General features: G+C 48.2%; 1 protein-coding gene across 2 annotated transcripts in view; it reads right to left on the bottom strand.

Moving 5' to 3' along the window:
- Positions 1 to 5,278, bottom strand: part of LOC149339311 (uncharacterized) — a 276,702-nt gene extending 271,424 nt beyond the window's left edge. The window contains exon 1 of one of the 2 annotated variants that reach the window (XM_089550452.1): positions 5,176 to 5,278. The gene's annotated coding sequence lies outside the window, so the exon portion shown is untranslated. The remainder of the gene's footprint in view (positions 1 to 5,175) is intronic. The other variant, XM_089550454.1, reaches the window with a different exon arrangement.
- Positions 5,279 to 21,432: the final 16,154 nt, after the last annotated feature.

Here is a 21,432-nt window from a genome sequence, read left to right as displayed (position 1 = left end):
CGCTCGGCTACTAAGCCGGCGGGTTCAAATTTGGCCACGTTTCGGTGGAGGCGAAGCGCAAAAGGCGCCCGTGTGCTTACGTGCGATGTCAGTGTGCGCATTAAAGATCCTCAGGTGGTCTAAATTAGTGCCGAGACCTCCACTGCGGCATATCTTTCTTCCTTTCTTCTTTCACTTTCTCCTTTATCCCTTCCCTTACGGCGCGGTTCAGATGTCCACCGAGATATGCGAGACAGTTGCTGCGTCGTTTCTTTTCCACAAACACCAATTTTCATTTAAGTTGTACATGCAAAGTATAAGACTGCTACCGTGCCTTTCCTTACAAGTGCTTGTAAGCCCACCACGATGAATCTTTTCTAGAGCAGTGAACCCCACTCTCTGTAGCTTCGGCCGCGCGAGAGCGCTAGTGTCTGGAGTTGTGCTGTCAGTCAAGTGTGAAGCGTCACCAACGCGGACAGGCTCCACTGCTATCTCTGAGTTTCCCGCAGGGCGTAAACGCCAACTTTTGTCTATGAAATGTGTGGGCACACATTTGCGAATGCTTTCGGGCAGCGTCCCTAGTGAGTGCTCCTCGCGTCGAACCCGCCGTATATGTTTGCAGCCTGTCACTTCTCGACTCCGTGCAGTGTCCGAAGGACATTTGGCAGCGGTTTACTACCAAGGTTGCAAGAAGCGGGAGGATCCAATTCACGCGCGTCACACCTGAGGATAACGAAAGTAATGCAAGGCGCGTGCAAGCGTGTTCACGTGATTGCGGAACGAGGTCTCGCGTTGTCAGTGGCGGAAGGCGCCCCATAAACACCTCTCAGTGTATGATAACAACCGATATGTCAGCTGCGTATACTACACGCCGGATTATCTGGCAGCTCATTTTCTTCGTTTTGTAGTAAATATTAGGAATTGTTTCCCACGACTATGCAGAAATAAACCAGCGTTGTTATTTATCTAGTTCACGCAATACTCAAGTAACCCACATTGGCGAAGCGAAAGTGCTTTTCGCAGGCGTTTCATGCAGTCGCCAGGCCTACGAAAATCCTCGCGCCTGAATGCGCGGTGCGAATAACGGGCTGATGGAGCAAACAAAGTTTTCGCTTCATATTGCTGCCCTCCCCATCCTCCCTCCCATTCCCACACACCCACATTCACGCCTACGCAAGAGGAATCTCTAAAGCAAAGAAACCAGCGTAACGGGTGCAGGAATTCTATCCTGCGTGTTGCCGATCGCCTCAGTTTTAAACAAGTCTTCACAGCGTTGCCAGGCGCGCTAACGCTCCGCTATTTCGGCGGAGGCACGCAGCTCTCAACAAACTTTGGGAATTAATAAAGAGGAACACGATTAAAATGAAGCGAGACTTTCGAAAAGGTGCGACGGCGTGGAAGCCCGTCATTTGGAGCTCGCGGCACCGATCCCTTCATTACACGCTCCAAGTAAGCGCGGCATGATTAATCACATTACCATCTTTTCTTACGCATTGTGCATCTCTTGCTTTCCTTGTGTTTAATGATCAGTTTCGAAGTGAGCTTTACACTCGACAAAGCAACAAATAAGACGCAAAGCAATGTGCGCAAACATTTGTGGCAGGAGTTCGTGAAAGAAGCTGAACTAATGTTCAACCTTTAACTTTTATGTCTTTGTGCGTGCATGCGTGCGTGCGTGCGTGCGTGCGTGCATGCGTGTTCAGTCAACTGCCCCTTCAAGCATCTATGATCACTGTTTAAATTTAGTAGATGGACAGCGGACAAGACAAACACTGTCTGCAGTTTACGAAGTGCAAGCAAAAATATGTGATAAAAGCTGATTGATTTTTCAGAGCCCTTGGCGCTGCTTCTTCGTCATTTTAGGTTCATTGCTTCGGACGCGTACGCTGCTTCCTGAAGGATACTTCGTAAGGAGCTCAAAAATACAGGGAGAGCGCGCTATTGTTCCCGTCAAAACCTCTGAAAATTAATTAACTTTGCTCAAATTCTTAATCCTATCACTGTGCTGACTTTGCATTGTATTTTGTTCGCTGAATAAGCCGTTTCCGTATATAAGGAAAAAAACCTGCAAGCCCTCAGTCAAGGAGATCGAGTACAAGGGAAGGGTGTACCGTGTGCTGCGTAACACACACCCCTCGATAGAGCCGACCCCATGGACCACACAGGTCACCTCCACCCGAGTCACATGACCTATCTCCCCGGCTCCCCTTGGTTTCGGTTCCATTTTTTTTCGACTATGACATTAGATAGTGACTCATCTTAACACCACCGAATATCCCCTACATGCACACGCCTTCATAACTGCTGTGTTCACAGCATCGTTTCACTTTATATTCCAACGACATCGCTAAGGTTTCAGGCAGCATCTCGCTAAGTCGTTCATTCAGTTTAACAAAGAAGTGAACAAATTCGACAGCATTATACAAGCATAGCTCCTAACTCAGGCAGATGTTGTTGCCCCGCCGCGGTGGCTCAGTGGTTACGGCGCTCGGCTGCTGACCCGAAAGACGCGGGTTCGATCCCGGCCGCGGCGGCTGAATTTCGATAAAGGCGAAATTCTGGAGGCCCGCGTACTGTGCGATGTCAATGCACGTTAAAGAACCCCAGGTGGTCGAAATTTCCGGACCCCTTCAGTACGGCGTCCCTCATAGCCTGAGTTGCTTCGGGACGTTAAACCACAATAAACCAAACCAATTAGGCAGATGTTTTGCGCTCCATTTGTTGAAATCATAGTGCTGTGCCTGATGCACGCGTGTTATCATCTGAGCGACAGGGGTCGTTTTCCCACAGTGACCGCGGCATAAGAATCCGGGCACTTAACTCGTGACCTCGGGAATGCTTTCACCAAAGCTCCCAATGTTGCGTAATAGTCAGATTCTCCGATTACAAGATACTTCTAGAATACTGTTATCTTCTGCAACGAAACAGGCGTCAAATTAAAAGCGCTGAGCAATCGCTATATGCCTTACTGATTACAATTCATTTCAGTTGTAATCAGTGAGGAAGTTACGAACACGTGGCTAACCAAGCATTTTTTTTTTTTGATTGATCGCCAACTTTCTGCGAGGTCTAAATTAATGCCGCTGAATTCATTTTACTCCCGCGATTTTGGTACGCTTTACCGCCTTTCTTTTCTTTTTTGCTTAATCCGCGTTCTCGCTGCACTTTAACCCTCCAGCGCTTGTATTTCCCGTCGCCGAGGATTTAGGACTATTGGATGCGAGGATGGAACAACAAAACGACACGTTATCTTTCGTCCCGCGAGCAACTCCGAGCAGGAAGAATCCAGGGATGAATCCAGGGAGGAATTGTTGCCAGGGAGGAATCGTACAATCAGCAGGGAGGAATCGTACAATCAGCGCACAGCTGCAGCAGTGCAGTTGGCTTTGCGCGGACGTCAATCTAGCGCGCGAATTTCGCTGGTTCCTTCGCATATACGACGGGGAAATCAGGACGCGTCGCTCTTTTCCGGACTCGGCCGCGAATGCGCGCGCGTCGCAGATTACGAATCGATCTCGCAAGCACGCGTTGTAATGGGCCATCGAATAGCGGCTGGCGTGCTACGAACGCTTGATGCTCGTCCGGAGCATTGATGAAGACAACGTCGCCTCTCTTTCTCTCTGCTCCGGCGGGCACTTTGATCGGGGCGCCGCGGGTGTAAATATTTAAGCGGAACGAAAGTGGAGTTTTCCGGTATGCGGCACCGGACCGTATCTGCGTATACTATGCGTCCGTATTTCGTGCGTGTACGTGTAGAAAATTGGCCCCTAGAAGTTTTCATAGTGGCACCTCACATTCACTGAATGGATGAATGCGTAAATTTGTTGAAGAAGAAAGACCCGACGTCTGTGGTAGGGAAATTCAGTCGAAAAAAAAAAAACGACAGAATCTTTCTCCGAATACGACAAAGTATCTAGTCTATTGGTCGTAAGTTTTTTCCGCGGTATTATTCTGTACTCAGGGGCAGAACAATACCTCAGAAAATTATGTTGCTAGTGCAAAATGTTTCGTTGTTAATATAAGTACACGGCACGACATACTGCAAAAAATCTGTTGTGTCGGCAGGTAATTTTCTTCAATTTTTTTTTTCAGCATGAAAGGGGTATAAGTTTGCGCTAAGTGAAGTCCTTTGAACAGGCGCATAGTGCCACCTGTCGCTAAAACGTGCTGTGTTTTCTGGCGAAGATACCAGCCGGGGGACAAGTAGCATTGACAAGATGAATTAAATGCGTTAATGAATCTTTTCCAGGTTGCACTGAAAAGCACCACCGAAACGAACGCGTCTGGTAAGAGCGGAAATTCTTTCATAGAAAGGACAACCCCGCCCACGTGTGTGCAAAGTCTCACAGTCCTCACCCCACTCATTTACTGTCCCTGCTAGAAGAGGGGAAGGTCACCGACTGAGAACGACAAAGCAAGCCTTGCTCGCAGGGTTCTCCTAAGAACACTAGGTAGGCATGAGGCAGGAGGAGAGAAGAAGTACGAATTTCGGGAACGTTTATATCGCATCTTGTTGACTCGACGAACACGTAGCAAAACTACTGCTAGACCGAAATTTCGCTAATGCTGAAATGAACAGAATGGGACATCGCTGTCGTCTGCGTCAATTCCCCGAAAAACTTCGCCCCTAGCAGTAGCGGATGAGGCATCGCAAGTTGCAAACAGCCGGACCCTCCACCACGATTTTCACAAAAGGAAAAAGTAAACAAATGCCAGAGATTTCGGAGCGAGTCATCACTGGTATTTTCTTCCCCATCCCACACGAATACTACTTTACTTGCTTCACGAAGAAAACGACATATATCGTGCACGTGTGCCAAGTTCAACGAAGGCTGTTGCTCAAGTGAGCACGCGTCCGTAGTGTTAAGTCATCGGTACAGGTCGACAATTGAGCAGGAGGTTTTCCTTGTCATTTACAGGTTAGTTTAACCGTTATGACGCCTTGTGAGAAGGTACGACTTCAGACATCTAGCGACTGACAATCGTTACACGCGTTAGTCGCGCAAGAAAACGCACGTTGGCTGCGTCAGTACGGCACGAAGTCTCTGAAATCACGACGCGACGCACGTCGCGACATTGTTTACATCGACAGCGCGAGCTTCGCCTTGCTGCGACGGGAGCTTGTTGAATGGGAGCGGGCGAGCGCGCGCAGTCGCCGGCGCGAAGGGAGAAGAGGCGCCGGAGTCGGCGACTCACCTGCGCTGCGTGGTGCTGCCGGTCGCGGCGGATCCCAGCCGCACGCTGCCTCGCGCCGCACCTTGGGCCGGCCGCCGTAGCTGCTGCCGCCGCCGCCGACGCCGCTGTGGGGTCACGTGCCTCCTCCCCCCCTCTCCGCCCCCCGCTCTCTCCTCCTCCTCACCTCTCTTCCCCGCGAGCCTTCTTTTCCTCGGCGCCCCTCGGCTTCCCTCTGATGAAACGGAGCATGCGCTCTTACCGCGGGACCCCCGTAGACAGAAGAGCAAGGAACGGCTGTTGAGTCTTCCATTTTGGTTCTCCGAAACGGCGTGCTCTGCTCTCTTTCGGGTAATTTTTTTTGTTGTTGGCACAGTCGTAGTCGGTGGCGCTGTATTCCGCACGCCTTCCCGAGTCACTCTTCCCGAGGCCCTAGGGTTTAAAGATAACAATGGTCACGTAAATAAATCTGCAGTGGAAGTTAGCAAAGAGCGATTGGAGGATTGGTGGCTGAAAAGCAGAGGTTCTTGGGACTGGGCTAAACGCTGAGGTTAAGCGCAGGTTAACCTCAGCGTTTAGCCCAGTGATGTGACTTAAGGTTAGGAGTGTAGGAAACCGTGGGTAAAGAAGATGGCGAATCTTAATGAGAATTGACAACACAGTTGAACAAAAATAAAGAAAGAAAAGCTGAGCATTGTGGCAAACGGGGTGCCACCACCCCGTTTCAAAGGGGGGGGCTCCTATCCATCCATCCATCCATCCATCCATCCATCCATCCATCCATCCATCCATCCATCCATCCATCCATCCATCCATCCATCCATCCATCCATCCATCCATCCATCCATCCATCCGTCCGTCCGTCCGTCCGTCCGTCCGTCCGTCCGTCCATCCATCCATCCATCCATCCATCCATCCATCCATCCTTAGCACACCAGAATACAGAGTCTCCATGCTGTAGAGAAAGAAGAGGTGGATTTTAGTCGTTTGATACAATGATGATGACAATGATGACCTTTAATGGCGCAAGGAAAGCTTTCGCCAGAGTGTGCCATGGCATAAAGTATTTTCCATCTTAACAATATTTTCCAAGCGTTTTACAAAAGAGAAGCCCAGACCCAGGCCAGATGAAAGCTTCTACCCAATGTATCATCGGCGCTGGGTATCGAACCCCGAACCTCCTGCATGCGATTTCTCAAGCCACTAGACCACCGCTGCGATTCGTATTAGGCAATGTATGGATGAGTTAGTTCATTCTGTAAAGCAGAACAAACAAGACGTTTACCACCGCGCAGATTTCATCTGGCAAGCTGGTCACGGCTGAGTTATCAGTGCGTGGGTAAGAGATTTTAAATAAAACGATCCAGCTGAGTTATAATCCCAATGAAGCACTTCAGGCATAACGACAAGTACATGCAGAAATAACAGCTAATTTCAGGTAATTTAGGTTGAAAACATTTCAGAATGAAGGAAAAATGTAACTACCACGAATTCACCGGTGTGAGCTTCGCAGTTCACTCGAACAAAAAAAAAAATGTCCGAGAGAAAGACAGTGACACAGAAGAAAGGAAAGGCGGGTCAATGTACAGGGCGTGTTATGTACCTGCCTTTTTTTTTCACACAGTGTAAAAATAATAATAATAAATTATTCACTCATTCCCTTCATCAGCTGTGAAAAACAGCTGAGGGAGAAAGCCACAAGGGCCTTGACTAGCTCTCAAACCCAGGTACACCGCATGCACAGTCTTAGACAAAAGTCCTAAGGCCACAGGATTCACCCTCAGCGAAGTGAATGTCCCTAGAATGCGCCGTACAGCGGATCATTCAAAACACAAGTGAAGCAGGAAGCTTTTCTCATTCAGAATAAACTTTTTGCTAGCATTTCAACGTCATTTGATGTTTAATAGTGCCGTAATAGCTCTGTTATGGGGCTGAAGCGAAAAGCCTTTGGCCTTAAGACTTTTGACCAAGATAGTAAGCATACATGGATGCAGAGAGTATATAAAGTGCGCCTTCGTGTAGTCAGATGGCTCGAGTCTCGCTCACTAGTTCGCAAGTGGGTGGAGTGGGGTAGGGAACAAACACGAGTTAATGACATCCTAGTCGAAATCAAGAGGAAGAAATGTGCTTGGGCAGAGCATGTAATGCGAAGGCACGATAACCGCTATTCCTTAAGGGTGACGTAGTGGATTCGAAGAGAAGGCAAGCGCAGCAGGGTGCGGCAGAAAGTTAGGTGGGCGCATGAGATTAAGAAGTTTGCGGGGATGCGGTGGCCGCTACTGGTCAAGGGACAGGGTTAATTGGAGAGACATTGGAGAGGTCTTTGCACTGCACTGGGCGTAGTCTGGCTGATGCTGCTGCTGCTTCTGGTGATGATGATGATGAATCTTTACTCGGCTTCGAACTGGCTTCAAGCAGCTGTTCATTACATCAGTCAGCAGACACGTAAAAAAAAGTGTTTTATTCTGCAATACAAAAGTTGCCCTTATTCTCTTGAAAAAGCCTTTGCAGAATTGAGAACGCGAATAATTGGTTCCATAGATCAGGCTTATATGACATCACGCGCTTGCGTAAGGTCACGGCATCAGTTTTCAGTGCGTGCAAGATCACAGTGGCATTGTCTGTAATGATCTTGCTGGCAATAGAGGCGGATAGGCCCATAATATCCCGCATTATACTGACAAGAGCCGACGCCGGAGCTTCTTGTGCTCGGCCGCAACAATGCTCTCTATTCATAGAGTATTCCGGAAAAGCTGGGTCGTCAGCTGCGCAGCCTCGGCCCTTTTGCTGCCAAAACCCCTGAATTCTAAGCTTCAGCATAGAAGTGCAGATCTTGGTTTTTATCAGACATTGCCGGTTGTGTTGAGCATACATTTTTAGTAAAACGTGCTCCTTGGTTACCTCTGTAAAGAAATTCTCAAAAAGAATACGGCGCTCAGGAGTCATCTCGAAATATTACAAAGTAATCTAAACGCTTATCTGAATACCTCAGCTAAAAATTTAAGTTTCCCTGTCTAGCAGAAAGTTGGGTTTCGAGTAATACTCGTCTTTAGGAACAATCTCGCACTCATCTTTCGAGCAAGCAGAAAGTACAATCATAAGGGAGTAATTACTCATTGACATCCACCCGAGCGCAGCCATACGGCTACAAAGGAAAGCTATACAGCTTTCACAGAAACTTCGTTTCTCAGAAACTCCCTTATTACAAATTTACGCCACCTTGGGGATTCCCCTAAACATTTGACCAACACAGTTCCCTCTTCGAGTTATTGATCAATTCGCTCTCGCCCTACTATAAGCTTGCCGTCCCTGTTAGCTCAATTGGTAGGCTGCTCCGGTGAAGCGGTGGCCCCGGGCTCGAACCCCAAACCAGGACGAATTTTTATTTAACTACGAAGTTTCTGAGAAAGCTGTATAGCTTTGCTTTGTAGCCGTATGGCTGCGGTCGGGTGGATATCAATGAGTAATTACTCCCTTATTACAAATTTACTCCACCTTGGGGGATTCCCCTAAACATTTGACCAAAGTACAATCGACTGCGCATAGAAAGATAAACCTCGTCATTTATATATATTTTGGCCTTGTCTTTGTAACACCAGACTTCATGTTCCATTACAGGCGTTTTCTTTCTCTCATATATCACTTGCAGTCATTTAATAAGAAAAAAGATGCCATCTAAAATATCCTACGTACGGGACTGTTTTAAATTAGGCGTTCGCTTCTTCTTTGCAACAATTACAAGTTCCTTTGCTGCGTGAAAACTGAGCTGTACGTTCGAGTGAGGTTCCTACAACGTCGCTTCTCACTCAATTTTTACTCTTTCAACTAAGGACAGATAAAAAAGAAAGGAGCATCGGGTGGAAATTCTCGCCACTTCATTTAAGTCCAAGAGTTGCAAATGACGATTTCCTTGACGAAGCACTCATAGTTTGCAAGCTCGTTGAACGAATCTGCATTATTGTACGCTGCTGGGTGAGTTGGGGGTTGGGAAAGGAAAACACCTTAAAATAACGGGAGTACGAGCGACAGAACAGGCTCACACGAGCGCATACTAGCATCTGAATGCCTTTATTGGGTTAGTGCATTAAATACATGCGAAGAACGCACGCGCAGAAACAAGAATATTTAGGGGCGATCAATTGGACTGATGCAGAGGAAATTCCATAGCATTCTTCTTTCACTCGGCAATCTGTTCTAGTTCTTTTCCATTTCAATTCTGATTCCATTGTCTTTCGGTTGGTTGGTTTTTGGTTTATGGGGCTTAACGTCCCAAAGCGACTGAGGCTATGAATGACGCCGTAGTGAAGGGCTCCGGAAATTTCGACCACCTGGGGTTCTTTAACGTGCACTGACATCGCACAGTATACGGGCCTCTAGAATTTCTCCTCCAAAGAAATTCCAGCCGCCGCGGCCGGGATCGAACCCGCGTCTTTCGGGTCAGCAGCCGAGCACCATAACCGCTGAGCCACCGCGGCGGCATCCATTGTCTTTGACTCACCAATCTGTTCTAATTCTGGTTTCTGCCAATTCTGAGTCTATCCCAATTCTGTTCTAATTCAATTCTGAATCTATCCCAATTCTGTTGTAATGCAATTCTGATTCTATCCCAATTCTGTTGTAATGCAATTCTGAATCTATCCCAATTCTGTTGTAATCCAATTCTGAATCTATCCCAATTATGCTGTAATGCAATTCTGATTCTATCCCAATTCTGTTCTAATGCAATTCTGATTCTATCCCAATTCTGTTCTAATCCAATTCTGAATCTATCCCAATTCTGTTGTAATGCAATTCTGATTCTATCCCAATTCTGTTGTAATGCAATTCTGATTCTATCCCAATCTTGTTCTAATGCAATTCTGATTCTATCCTTATTCCATTTCTATTTGTAATCGCTTCCTTTATGCACCTTTACTGAGTCATTCCTAGTCCAGCCTCTCCCTCCTGTCCCTTAAAAGTAGAGAGGGGGATTTTCCTTCTCTCCACCTGCCACAATGGCAGGCGGCAGATAGAAGGCATCACAAAGACGCCGGAGCCGGACAGTTTTCGCATTCATGGCCCGCCTAACACCATTGCATTAAAAAATATATATATCAATGATTGCATCGACGATTGCACATATTTGCATAGTATTTCTCGTCTGTGTTTATAGGGAATGGCAATAGCGCTCCTGCTCTGGAAGGCGGTGGTATGTACTCTGTAATGCAGCCCAGAGTTCGTCTAGAAGTTACTGACGCTATCCATCATCTGCCATTTAAAACACCCTGTGGCGCTGACGACATCCCTCCTTTCATCGTTAAGGGCTGTTGCGACGTCCTGGCGCCACTTCTACTGGCAATATTTAGGTCGTCTCTTAGCACGTCAACTTTTCCCGCCGCTCGGAAAGAAGCTCTCGCAGTACCAGTTTTTAAAGGCGGAGAGCGCACCGCTGCCGGCAATTACAGGCCTGTATCCATTGTGTCTTCGTTTGCTAAGGTGTTTGATATAGTCATTCACTCACAACTGTCACTTCTTTTCAAAAGCCACTAGCACGACTATGGATCAGCATGGCTTTCGTACAGGTCGCTCGTGAAAGCAAACTTGTCAGTTCTTTAAGTAGTGTTGCTCCTGCAGTCTCCTGCCGAGAGCAGGTTGACACTGTTTATTTTGACTGCAGCAAGGCCATTGATGTAGCAAACTACTGAATCCTTTAAAAATTGTCGAACTATGGTATTTGTAAGTGCTATTGCAGCTCGTTTGGTAGCTAGTAGCTAGCTACCTACAATGTAGACAACGTCGCGTGAGCTACGTTGGTGCCTTCCCTTTAGGGTGATATATGGGGTTTCCCGAGGGTCCAGCTTGAGGCCTCTGCTATTCAATTTCTTTATAAATTACCTTTACGAAATTGTTACTCACTCTCAAATGTGACAATATGCTGACGACTCGAAGATATTCCACATAATCAGATCCCCTCGTGACTGCGTCGGCAAAGCTTTCGTCTCTCGTTTATCGGTTCGGGCGCCTCGAAAGCAGAAAAGACGCGCAAAGAGCCTGAACCACCAAACCAGCGAAGTTCAGCCTAAGGACATCATCATCATCATCATCATCATCGTCAGCGAAGTTGCACACGTGAGGCGTTGTGCGCGCAGGTTTGATCTGCCACGTTGTTGCTATGTAAAGGGAAAGCTATTGCCACCTAGCATTGCCAGGTGGCGCATAGCTGCTGACGACGACGAAGAAGGGCTCGCGCCGTGTGGAATCTGTCGCCCTTGCTGCCCCAGCTTGCGTGGCCTTGTCTGTCTTCGCACTTGTTATTAAAGCCCCCCTTCGTGTCTGCGGCCGGACTTGTAGACAATAGTGATGTCAAATTCCTGGAGCCGTAAGCTCCAGCGTGCCAGGCGTCCAGATGGGTCTCGCAAATTTGCCAGCCAGCATAGGCAGTGGTGATCGGTTACGACTTTGAATGGGCGGCCGTATAGATAAGGGCGAAACTTCATGGTGGCCCACACGACCGCAAGACATTCTTTTTCAGACGTGGAGTAATTGCTCTCGGCGCGGGAGAGAGTACGGCTAGCATAGGCGATAACCCTCTCAAGGCCCTCTTGGTGTTGAACAAGGACAGCTCCAAGACCGATGTTACTGGCGTCGGTGTGAACCTCGGTATCGGCATCTTCGTCGAAGTGCGCAAGAACGGGAGATGTTTGAAGGCGCTGGCGGAGCGTAGAGAAAGCGGTCTGTTGCTCAGAGGTCCAGACAAAGGAGGTGGTATTCCTGGTGAGACGCGTCAACGGCTCGGCAATCGTGGAAAAGTCCGCAATAAAGCGCCGATAGTACGCACAGAGACCCAGGAAGCGCTGGACAGCTTTCTTGCCGGTTGGAACGGGAAAGCGCGCGACGGCGGCAGTCTTTTCGGGGTCCGGCCGCACTCCCTCAGCGCTCACAACGTGACCCAGAAATTTGAGCTCTTCGTAACCGAAATGACACTTCTGGGGCTTCAGGGTAAGGTCAGCCGAGCGGAGAGCGTCGAGGACAGCCCGCAGGCGCTGGAGATGTTGATCAAACGTTTCCGAAAAAACGATGACGTCGTCCAAGTAGACAAGACAGCTTTGCCATTTGAGGCCTGTGAGGACGGTGTCCATCATCCTTTGAAACGTAGCCGGGGCGGAGCACAAACCGAAAGGAAGCACTTTGAATTCATAGAGGCCATCTGGAGTCACAAAAGCGGTTTTTTCGCGGTCCCGTTCATCTACTTCAATTTGCCAATAGCCGCTCTTCAAGTCAATAGATGAGAAGTACTTAGTGCGCCGTAATCTATCCAGCGAATCGTCAATGCGCGGCAACGGGTAGACGTCCTTTTTGGTCACACTGTTCAGTTTGCGATAGTCGACACAAAACCGGAGAGTGCCGTTCTTCTTCCTAACGAGGACGACAGGCGAAGACCACGGGCTTTGGGAAGGTTGAACAACGCCATCATCAAGCATTTCCTGAACCTGGGTTTGAATAACTGCCCGTTCTTTAGCAGAAACACGGTAAGGCTGCTGTCGTATAGGGCGAGCGTCGTCATAGGTGATGATGCGGTGCTGCGTGATGGGTGTTTGACGAACCTTCGAGGAAGAAGCGAAGCACGGCTTGTATTCCTTCAGCAGAAGCTCCAAAGCCAGTCGTTGTTCCCGAGGCAGGTGGCAGTTTATGTCGACGTTTTCAAGGGAGGGCTCGTCAGTGCCGGCTGCCGCGGAAGCAAAACAAACAGGAGTATCGATAAAAGATTCGGCAGAAGCAATAGCGGTTCCTGCAAAAAGATGTCGGTATTCATTAGAAAAATTTGTGACCAGCACCGCAGATCGGCCACTACGATGTCTTGGAACGGTTCACTTGCGGAACTTTGCTCGTTTTTTGTTTATTTTTTTTTGTTACGTCGACAGCGCTCTTTTTTCATAAGGGGGGGAATAATGCCACCTAGCATTGCCAGGTGGCGCATAGCTGCTGACGACGACGAAGAAGGGCTCGCGCCGTGTGGAATCTGTCGCCCTTGCTGCCCCAGCTTGCGTGGCCTTGTCTGTCTTCGCACTTGTTATTAAAGCCCCCCTTCGTCAGCAAGTACGTTACACTATATATCTATAGCGGTGCGTACGAACAAAGACGCACCGACACGTGACTTCACGATTTTTTAGTGTTACGTAAGGCTGAAAAAATTGATCGTCGTGTACAAAACAGGGTTACCCTACCTTTTGCAGCAAAGCCGCTTCTCAGCATGGCCAAGGCCATTCTCTCTGCAGAGGGGCAATCTCATTACTTTTATAAACAGAAATTATAGTAGGATAAGAATTAATAAATGACTTCGGTCTTATACAAAGGAGCCATCATGCGTGAACTATTGCGTTGCATCCCTCTTAATGACCCCACTCCTTTCTACCACCCTTCTTACATATTTGTCTATTCTCTACCCTATGCAGAGTAGCACGTCAGCGAATATACATGCCGGCTAAAACCTCGGCTTTTTATTAAAGAGCTCTCTCACTCTCCCTATGACTTAATAAAATAGCATTTGGGGGCAATGGCCCGTGGTCCGCCGGGTCTTGTATTAACGCGCTTACCACCTCAGCACTATACAAAAGCAATCTTTTCATGTTTTCATCCGTTTAAACTAGTCAAAGGGATAACCGTCTTGACACTTTCAATTCAGTCTTGTGAATAGCGTTCTGTCAACGTAATAAGAAAAGCCTCAACAACAGACAATTTTCTGTAGGCCGAGATTTTGTGTGGACTTCAGTGGTATCCGATCATGGTAATATAATTTCATTGCATTTTCGCGATTTTTAGGAAGGTCATTAATAATGTAACTTAAATATCTTTTTTAATTTTTTTGCATGTATGCAACGAATGCATCCTAGGGAGTGGTGTAAAGAGAACAAATAAATAACAATCACTATTTCTACAAGGTAGGTGCCTCTCATACTCGCAAATGCTCGCATGACTGGCTTTGGACAACACCGCCTGAATACGCGCCAAATCCGCGCCCGCTAGTCATTGTCATTATTACGGCGCCACAAACAAGACCGGCAGTAAACAGATCCAGGGGCGGTCAACGCTCCCGGGCAGCACTACGTTTTCTCCGAACAGTTATCGTTGTGCCGACGCGCCGCTGTCAAAGCCCTGTCTGCCTCTGACCCCATAGCGTTACATACTTCATGTCCCGCGGACGACACAAGCGAAACGGCGCGCACAGGGCACGTACACGCGACTCCTCTTCCCCACACCGCACCCTCGCCGATCAGTGCGACTCCCCCGTCCTGTGGGGGCGGGGAACCCCCGGAGGGCCAGAAATGAGGAGAGCGCGACAGCTGATCGCGCGCCCCTGGCCCGGCCGCATATGCCAGCGTGTGTGCCGACTCGGCGGCAGCGATCGATGCAGGCACGCCGCCTAGCATCTCTGCCCCGCACAAACCTCGATCGCCGCCCTTCCCCTCCCACGTCGCACGACGCACGTGATTTCTGGTCTGCCCGTGGTTTTGTGACCGTGCGCTAGAGGTCGTTAGCGAACACGCGTACTCCTGGACGTTCTTCTCTTTTCTTCGTTTATTACCTCTCGCACTTTCACTCCTTCGTGAGGTTGATACGTCTGCGAGCGCGACAGGGAGTCCCGTCACGGAACACTTGTTCGACTGGGTTGGCAGTGTTGCATTTTGACCGATCGTTCTGCACAGAGCGGAGGAAACAGGAGGAACGACCTCGGCGGCTTTCCTCGAAGCGTGATCGCTCTTTCAATGAGAAACTGGTTTGGTTTGGTTTGGTTTATCAACGTCCCAAAGCGACTACGGCTATGAGAGACGCCGTAGTGGAGGGCTCCAGAAATTTCGACCACCTGGGGTTCGTTAACGTGCACTGACATCGCACAGTACACGGGCCTCTAGAATTCCTCCTCCAAAGAAATTCAACCGCCGCGGTCCGGATCGAACCCGCGTCTTTCGGGTCAGCAGCCGAGCACCTTAACCACTGAGCCACCGCAGCGGCTCTAAATATATGTAAATATATGTAAATTACCGGCAAGTGAGATATGTACGAGGGCCGAAGCGTACGTCGGCTTCCTTGCATTTCAGGCCGAATCTGTTTCTTATTACTAGCGACGGGGATAAATCCGAGGATGCCCTCCAGACAGTTCTCAAACTTTACTGCGCTAAATGTGGCTTTTCCTCAGTAACAGCTGCATTGCAAAAAAGCCTGCTTGCAGAATATTTTCTGACAATATTACAGCGGCCGCGATAGGTAAATGCGGTTAATTTTTGACGCTTCAACAACTCCGCTTTGTACATCATCACACTAGATGTTGCCGACGCTTACTCACATACTGAAATGCCCGGTATGTGCACCTCGCGCAAATTTGAGGAATAAAAATACTTGGCGACCCTCAATGACATACATAGGATGCCCTACACAAATAACTGTTTGAATTGTTTTTAACACTGGCTCTTCAGAATTCGAGTCGCGTATTCTAGGAAGGATCATAGATGCTGCCATCCACACTCTTCTCTTTGAAGCGGTATCAACGAGAGCTTTAGGGCATCGCTCCCCTACTTTTTTTTTTGCAACCCTTAGAGGTTCGTATAGAGGGCAAAACACATTTCTAGAACGCGTTCTGGGCGTGTTTCGGGCCGAACACGCTATATATATCTTTAACATTTGGTTAAAAATTGTCAGGATGTAAGCATGTGCAGTTAAACTTGAATTTTGACATCATTTTGTGCCTTCCTGGTTGCAGCGGCTTTGGGATCTGCGGAAGGCACAGTTTGGTTGTTCTAGACAAGTGTTTTGCCCTCTGTACGGACCGGCCCTCTGCTCTGGCGCAGAACTCACGTCGTGTTACGGATTCGGAAGATGCTTGCTGGCTTTGATGTAATCAGACCCCACCTCCCTTCCGCCCCCCCCCCTCCCCCCCAAAAAAGAAAAAGATCAGTGGTACACAAACATACCGCAGAGCACATAAACATGCTCCATGTGCTGGATTCTCCAAACGGAAGAAAAAAGTGAAAATCCCATAACTGATAAATTACTGGCAGTAGCAAGGTACGGGTTTGAAGAGAGAGGAGAGTTGACAGAAAAATCTGGGAACGAATTTTGAATTCCGTGAAATTTTATCTCCAAAGCAGTTACATTTCCAACCGATTGATTCCGCTTCAGTTCCATCAGTCGTTTGTACAGTGTCAGTGCACCCCGCCTGTCAGTGACGAATGTCGCAAGGAAATATCTTCTTATCAGACAAAATCTCTCGTATTTGTGGGTTTTTTAATTAATTGTCTAATTTTTAAATTAATTAGCGTAAACATTGTGCGCAGACCTCGTCTTCGTTTGCCTGTATTCATCGTCATCTCCCATCGTCGCCTTCGTGGCGTACGCCATTCCTGCCGGTGGCAATAAACCCTGCTCCGGTCGTTCCCAATCTCTCGTCGTTCCCAATCTCTCACACTCCCAAGCCCTCTGGAGCTCCGTTCCGGTGGCCGTCTGGTCGGCCCACCAGCCCCGATGGAGCCCGTCGACTCTAGTCGCTCACAACCATCCACCTTCCTGCCATCGGCATGTTTACCCTTAGCCCCGAGCCACCGGCAGCCTCGGGCCCCCTGGAACCTCTACCACACCGTCGCCGGCCCCGCCTGCTTGGACGGTCAGCAACCGCCAGCGCGACCCTGCGATTTTCGCGGGCCTTCGTGGCGACGACGTTGAACATTGGCTGCAGTAATACGACCGCGTAACCGCTTTCAACCACTTCGACGCTTCCATGAAGCTTATTATTATCTCATTTCATCTATCTGATGTGGCCATAACTTGCTTCCTCAACCATGAAGATTCCATTCCTGGCCGGTCCCAATTCACATCGCAGCTTCCAGGCGAGTCTTACACATCCTACATTGAGGACTTCCTTGCTGTCGGCCGTCGTGTGAACAAGGCCATGCCATAGGCCGACCGCGTTCGCCATGGCCTGACAGGCATCGGCTTGTTAGCCTTCACTGCACTTGCTGGCCAGAACCCGTCATCGATGCTGGACATTCTAACCATCTGCAACGTCTTGACGACCTGCATTCCCACCCGATACAAGACACCTGGGAGTCGCCCAAACTTGGGAATCTCAAATTCTCTAATTTTTGCTTTTTCTTCAACTTTTGGATCACCCTGCATATAAACTGGTTCTTTAGCTCTTTTCGCCGCGTCCTCTGTTATCGACATGCGCAACCAGGATTGTAAGCATGTTTTCTTCCTCTTCGCTGTTTCGAAGCATTATCGCTTTGAGGCGCATCAGTTTTGCGACCAGACGTCCGCATCCTGCACACAGTTTCTTAAGCCATACAACTATCGATGTATTAATTATAGCCCTAATAACAAAGACAGAAGTGCCGAGGAAATAGATAGTTCTTGTTAACAAAAGATAAATAAACAAAATCCTTAAAGTAAATCCAACGAGGGAAAACCTACAGATGAGGACAGGGGACGTTGAAGACGCAAAAAATTATCGACAGTTATCTTACTAATCGTTGCTTGCGAAGTAGTTACTAATGTTATCCCTAACATAATCAGGGTAACCTTACACTTTAGTCAAGCAGGAAACCACTAGGTTTTCGGAAATGGCGTTGAGCAATATTTCCTATTAGCTCCATACATGATGGTTTATGATTTACGGGAGTTTAACGTCCCAAAGCGACTCAGGCTATGTGGGACACGGTAGAGAATGGCTCTGGAAATTTCGACCACCTGGGGTTCTTTAGCGTGCACCGACACCGCACAGTTCAAGGGGCCTCTGGAATTTCGACTCGATCGAAATTCGACCGCCGCGGCCGGAACAGAACCCGCGTCGTTCGGGTCAGCAGCCGAGCGCCGTAACCCCTGAGCCACCGCGGTGGCTAACTCCATAAATGAGGCGATACACAAATGGTCAGGATACAGCCAACCCCTGTGCATAGCTTTCACATATCACTAAAAATCATTTGATTCCGTCGGAACAGCAGCAATCATGATGAACTGCATAGCGAGCCACGTAAGCGACAAATGCGATGTACTACAGAATACCTAGATGGACTGCGCACGACCATAGTCCAGCACATAAAAAGTCGCACTTGTCAGGACGAGAGTGAAGGAAAGTGACACAGTGTTTACAGGGGTACTCGATGCGTGTTTACAAGAGATGCCCAGAGTGTTCGATTGGGGACAAAAGTTATTCGAGAACACCTGCACCACCTCCGACCTGCTAGTGACATTGCCCTTGTTTGGGACTGTGCGTGTGCGTGTGCGTGCGCGCGTGCGTGCGTGCGTGTGTGTGCGTGTGCGTGTGCGTGCGTGCGTGCGTGCGTGTGTGTGTGTGTGTGTGTGTGTGTGTGTGTGTGTGTGTGTGTGTGTGTGTGTGTGTGTGTGTGTGTGTGTGTGTGTGTGTGTGTGTGTTTGGTTTGGTTTGGTTTGGTTTGGTTTAACGTCCCAAAGCAACTCAGGCTATGAGGGACGCCGTAGTGAAGGGCTCCGGAAATTTCGACCACCTGGGGTTCTTTAACGTGCACGGACATCGCACAGTACACGGGCCTCTAGAATTTCGCCTTCATAGAAATTCAGCACCGCGGCCGGGATCGAACCCGCGTCTTTCGGGTCAGCAGCCGAGCGCCGTTACCACTGAGCCATCGCGGTGGGGCGTGCGTGTGTGTGTGTGTGTGTGTGTGTGTGTGTGTGTGCGTGTGTGTGTGCGTGCGTGCGTGCGTGCGTGTGTGTGTGTGTGTGTGTGTGTGTGTGCGTGCGTGTGTGTGCGTGCGTGCGTGTGTGCGTGTGTGTGTGTGTGTGTGTGTGTGTGTGTGTGTGTGTGTGTGTGTGTGTGTGTGTGTGTGTGTGTGTGTGTGTGTGTGTGTGTGTGTGTGTGTGTGTGTGTGTGCGTGTGTGCGTGCGCGCGCGCGCGCGTGTGTGTGTGTGGGGGGGGAGGGGGGATTACGGATCTGTAGTTTTACAAGCGAAAACCTGTTGTAGAAACTGCATTAGAGAGTTAGAGAGAAAAAAATTTCAAGTACTGTAGCGGGTAAAACCTATCAGCTGGCCGCAAAGAAGGAGCAGCCGTCGATCGCAATGAGTGACGGGGAGAGGCGAGGGGGACATTCAAGGAGAGGACATGAAGCGCGACTTATCGATTCCAGAATCGCTGCCGTGGAAAGAAGGCCCTCAATTCATGAATGGTGGCACCTGGACATCACCACGCAAACTGTAGGCTAGGTAATGGACACGTTGATAATGTTCAGCCATGATTTAGGAGCCAGTGCAATGGAATAGACGGATATGAGAAAAAAGCTGTGGACGCAAAGCTATTTCTACTTCACAGTTTTTACAACACCTCGCTAACAGTGGCGCAGTCTAGGCAGTACGGCTGAATGCGTCTTAGAATAATACCAGACTTTTCTAAGCCCCTAAATAGGCTTTAAAAAACTGATCTATAGACGAAGATTCCCGGGCTTGGGATTTGTTGGCTAGAAGAAATTCTAAAGCTGAAGACATGCTTGTTACCTTCTCACCAACTCATTTCGCGGTCAGTTAGGCAAGGCTCATGCGTTTCAAACTCCTTTGAAGGTTCTTTCTACGAGATATGGGAATAAACTCATAGCTTGGTCTAGAACTATATTTCATGTAATTTACCTTAACTGGTCAACATAGACCCACACTGACGGATGTCGACAACCGTCGTTAGCTGTGTTAAATATGTCTAATAAATCGGCATTCTTACATATTTTGCTCCCACGCGCTCACCTGAGATTGATGAAGTGCCAAACTTTTCGTCAATTGTACTTTTGCCGGATATTAACTCCATATCAGGAACCCATGTGAGAAAAAAAATTAAGGCAAGAAGAATCAATTACACGTTACGTACAACACAATCGTCAGTTTGGAAAATTGGTGACGGTCAAGCGAGATATTGAAAACAGTGCAACCGAAAACATACATACTCGTAACAAAAAGACACTGGACATCAGCAGTCCAGAAGAAAGCTGTGCGTTTTATATGCCATCGTTGTGATCGCGATTTCTCACCCTCTTCTACACTTCTCTCATTGAATTTAACCACGCTGTCTGCCCGTCGCCACACTGAATCATTAAAATTCTTACATTGTATGGTCAATTCCCCAGTAAGGCTCTCAGCTAACCACTACATTAACTTTTCACCATTATCATCTACAAGAAGTCATCACGAGCTTAATTTGATAGCGTTTTTTGCGCATGTTAGTTTATTCAAACTCAGTTTTTTTCCCCGTTCAATAGAAGCCTGGAATTCTCTACCTGAGTCCATTCGTTCTTGTCCATTTCAAAACTTTGTAACTGCCGTTGAAGACGCATAATAACTGTGTGATGAGGATTGCTGGTCACTGGCCAAGGTCAATAAAGAAAGACATTTCGGGGGCGCTACCGCTCCCTTGTACACTAGTGAACAAGGGAGCCGTAGCACTCCCGAAACGTTTTTCATTATTGACTTTGGCCAGTGACCAGCAATCCTCATCCCCATGATTCCTGACCAGACGGTATGCCGTCAAACCCTCGACTACATAATAGCTGTGTATTCTTACCCTGTCGCTAACAATTCCTTTCTTGTTTGATATTTTGTTTGTGATTTTAACTTTTTGTAGTGCTCACTTTGTACATTTTGTTGCATTTTGTTACCTTGCATTTTGTGTTTTTGCCACTCCTGCCATAGTGCATATAATTCCGCTGCAGTATGTATAAATAAAAAATAAATAAATTAACCGTTCAAGATATGAAATTTCAGTTTTAAAAAGGTTCACATAAGTATCGCTGACACAACATTTTCCTCTTTTTCTTATGTGGTACGCCTCAAAAACCTCCCGTGCCTTACTATCACCGCTCCTGCCCAGAATCCTTATCCCATCAAGTCGTGGTCCACACTTTTTCCAGAGCTAACAATTTTCCCCCGCCGTATGTTCTGCCGCTCGGTGACGCACCTTGCACTCTGCGCAGTGTTTAGGTAGATGCGCACCTCCTACTTCTTTGAGGTGGGTGTCCATGCCATGTGTTTTTTGTTGTTGTTGCTTTTTTCATGTGTGTATATACAGTCGCAGCGCCTCTAAAATTGTGCTAGACGGTCATGTACACCTGATGTGAAAAGTTTACGGAGCACGCGAGTTGCGGAAAACGTAAATTTTGTGGAAGCCACTGAATGTACAGTACGGTCCACTGTCAAAGGAAAATTGCAATTGCGTGGCTTCCACGCTTCGCGAAGCGCTGCCGCCCAGAACGTACGAGAATTGACGGCACAAGATGCATGCACAGTAATCATGGCGGC

The sequence above is a fragment of the Amblyomma mixtum genome, chromosome 6, assembly GCF_055824585.1.
Source record: "Amblyomma mixtum isolate Tamu chromosome 6, ASM5582458v1, whole genome shotgun sequence".
Classification (NCBI taxonomy): Eukaryota; Metazoa; Arthropoda; class Arachnida; order Ixodida; family Ixodidae; genus Amblyomma; species Amblyomma mixtum.
This window is presented reverse-complemented; position numbering and strand designations above follow the sequence as displayed.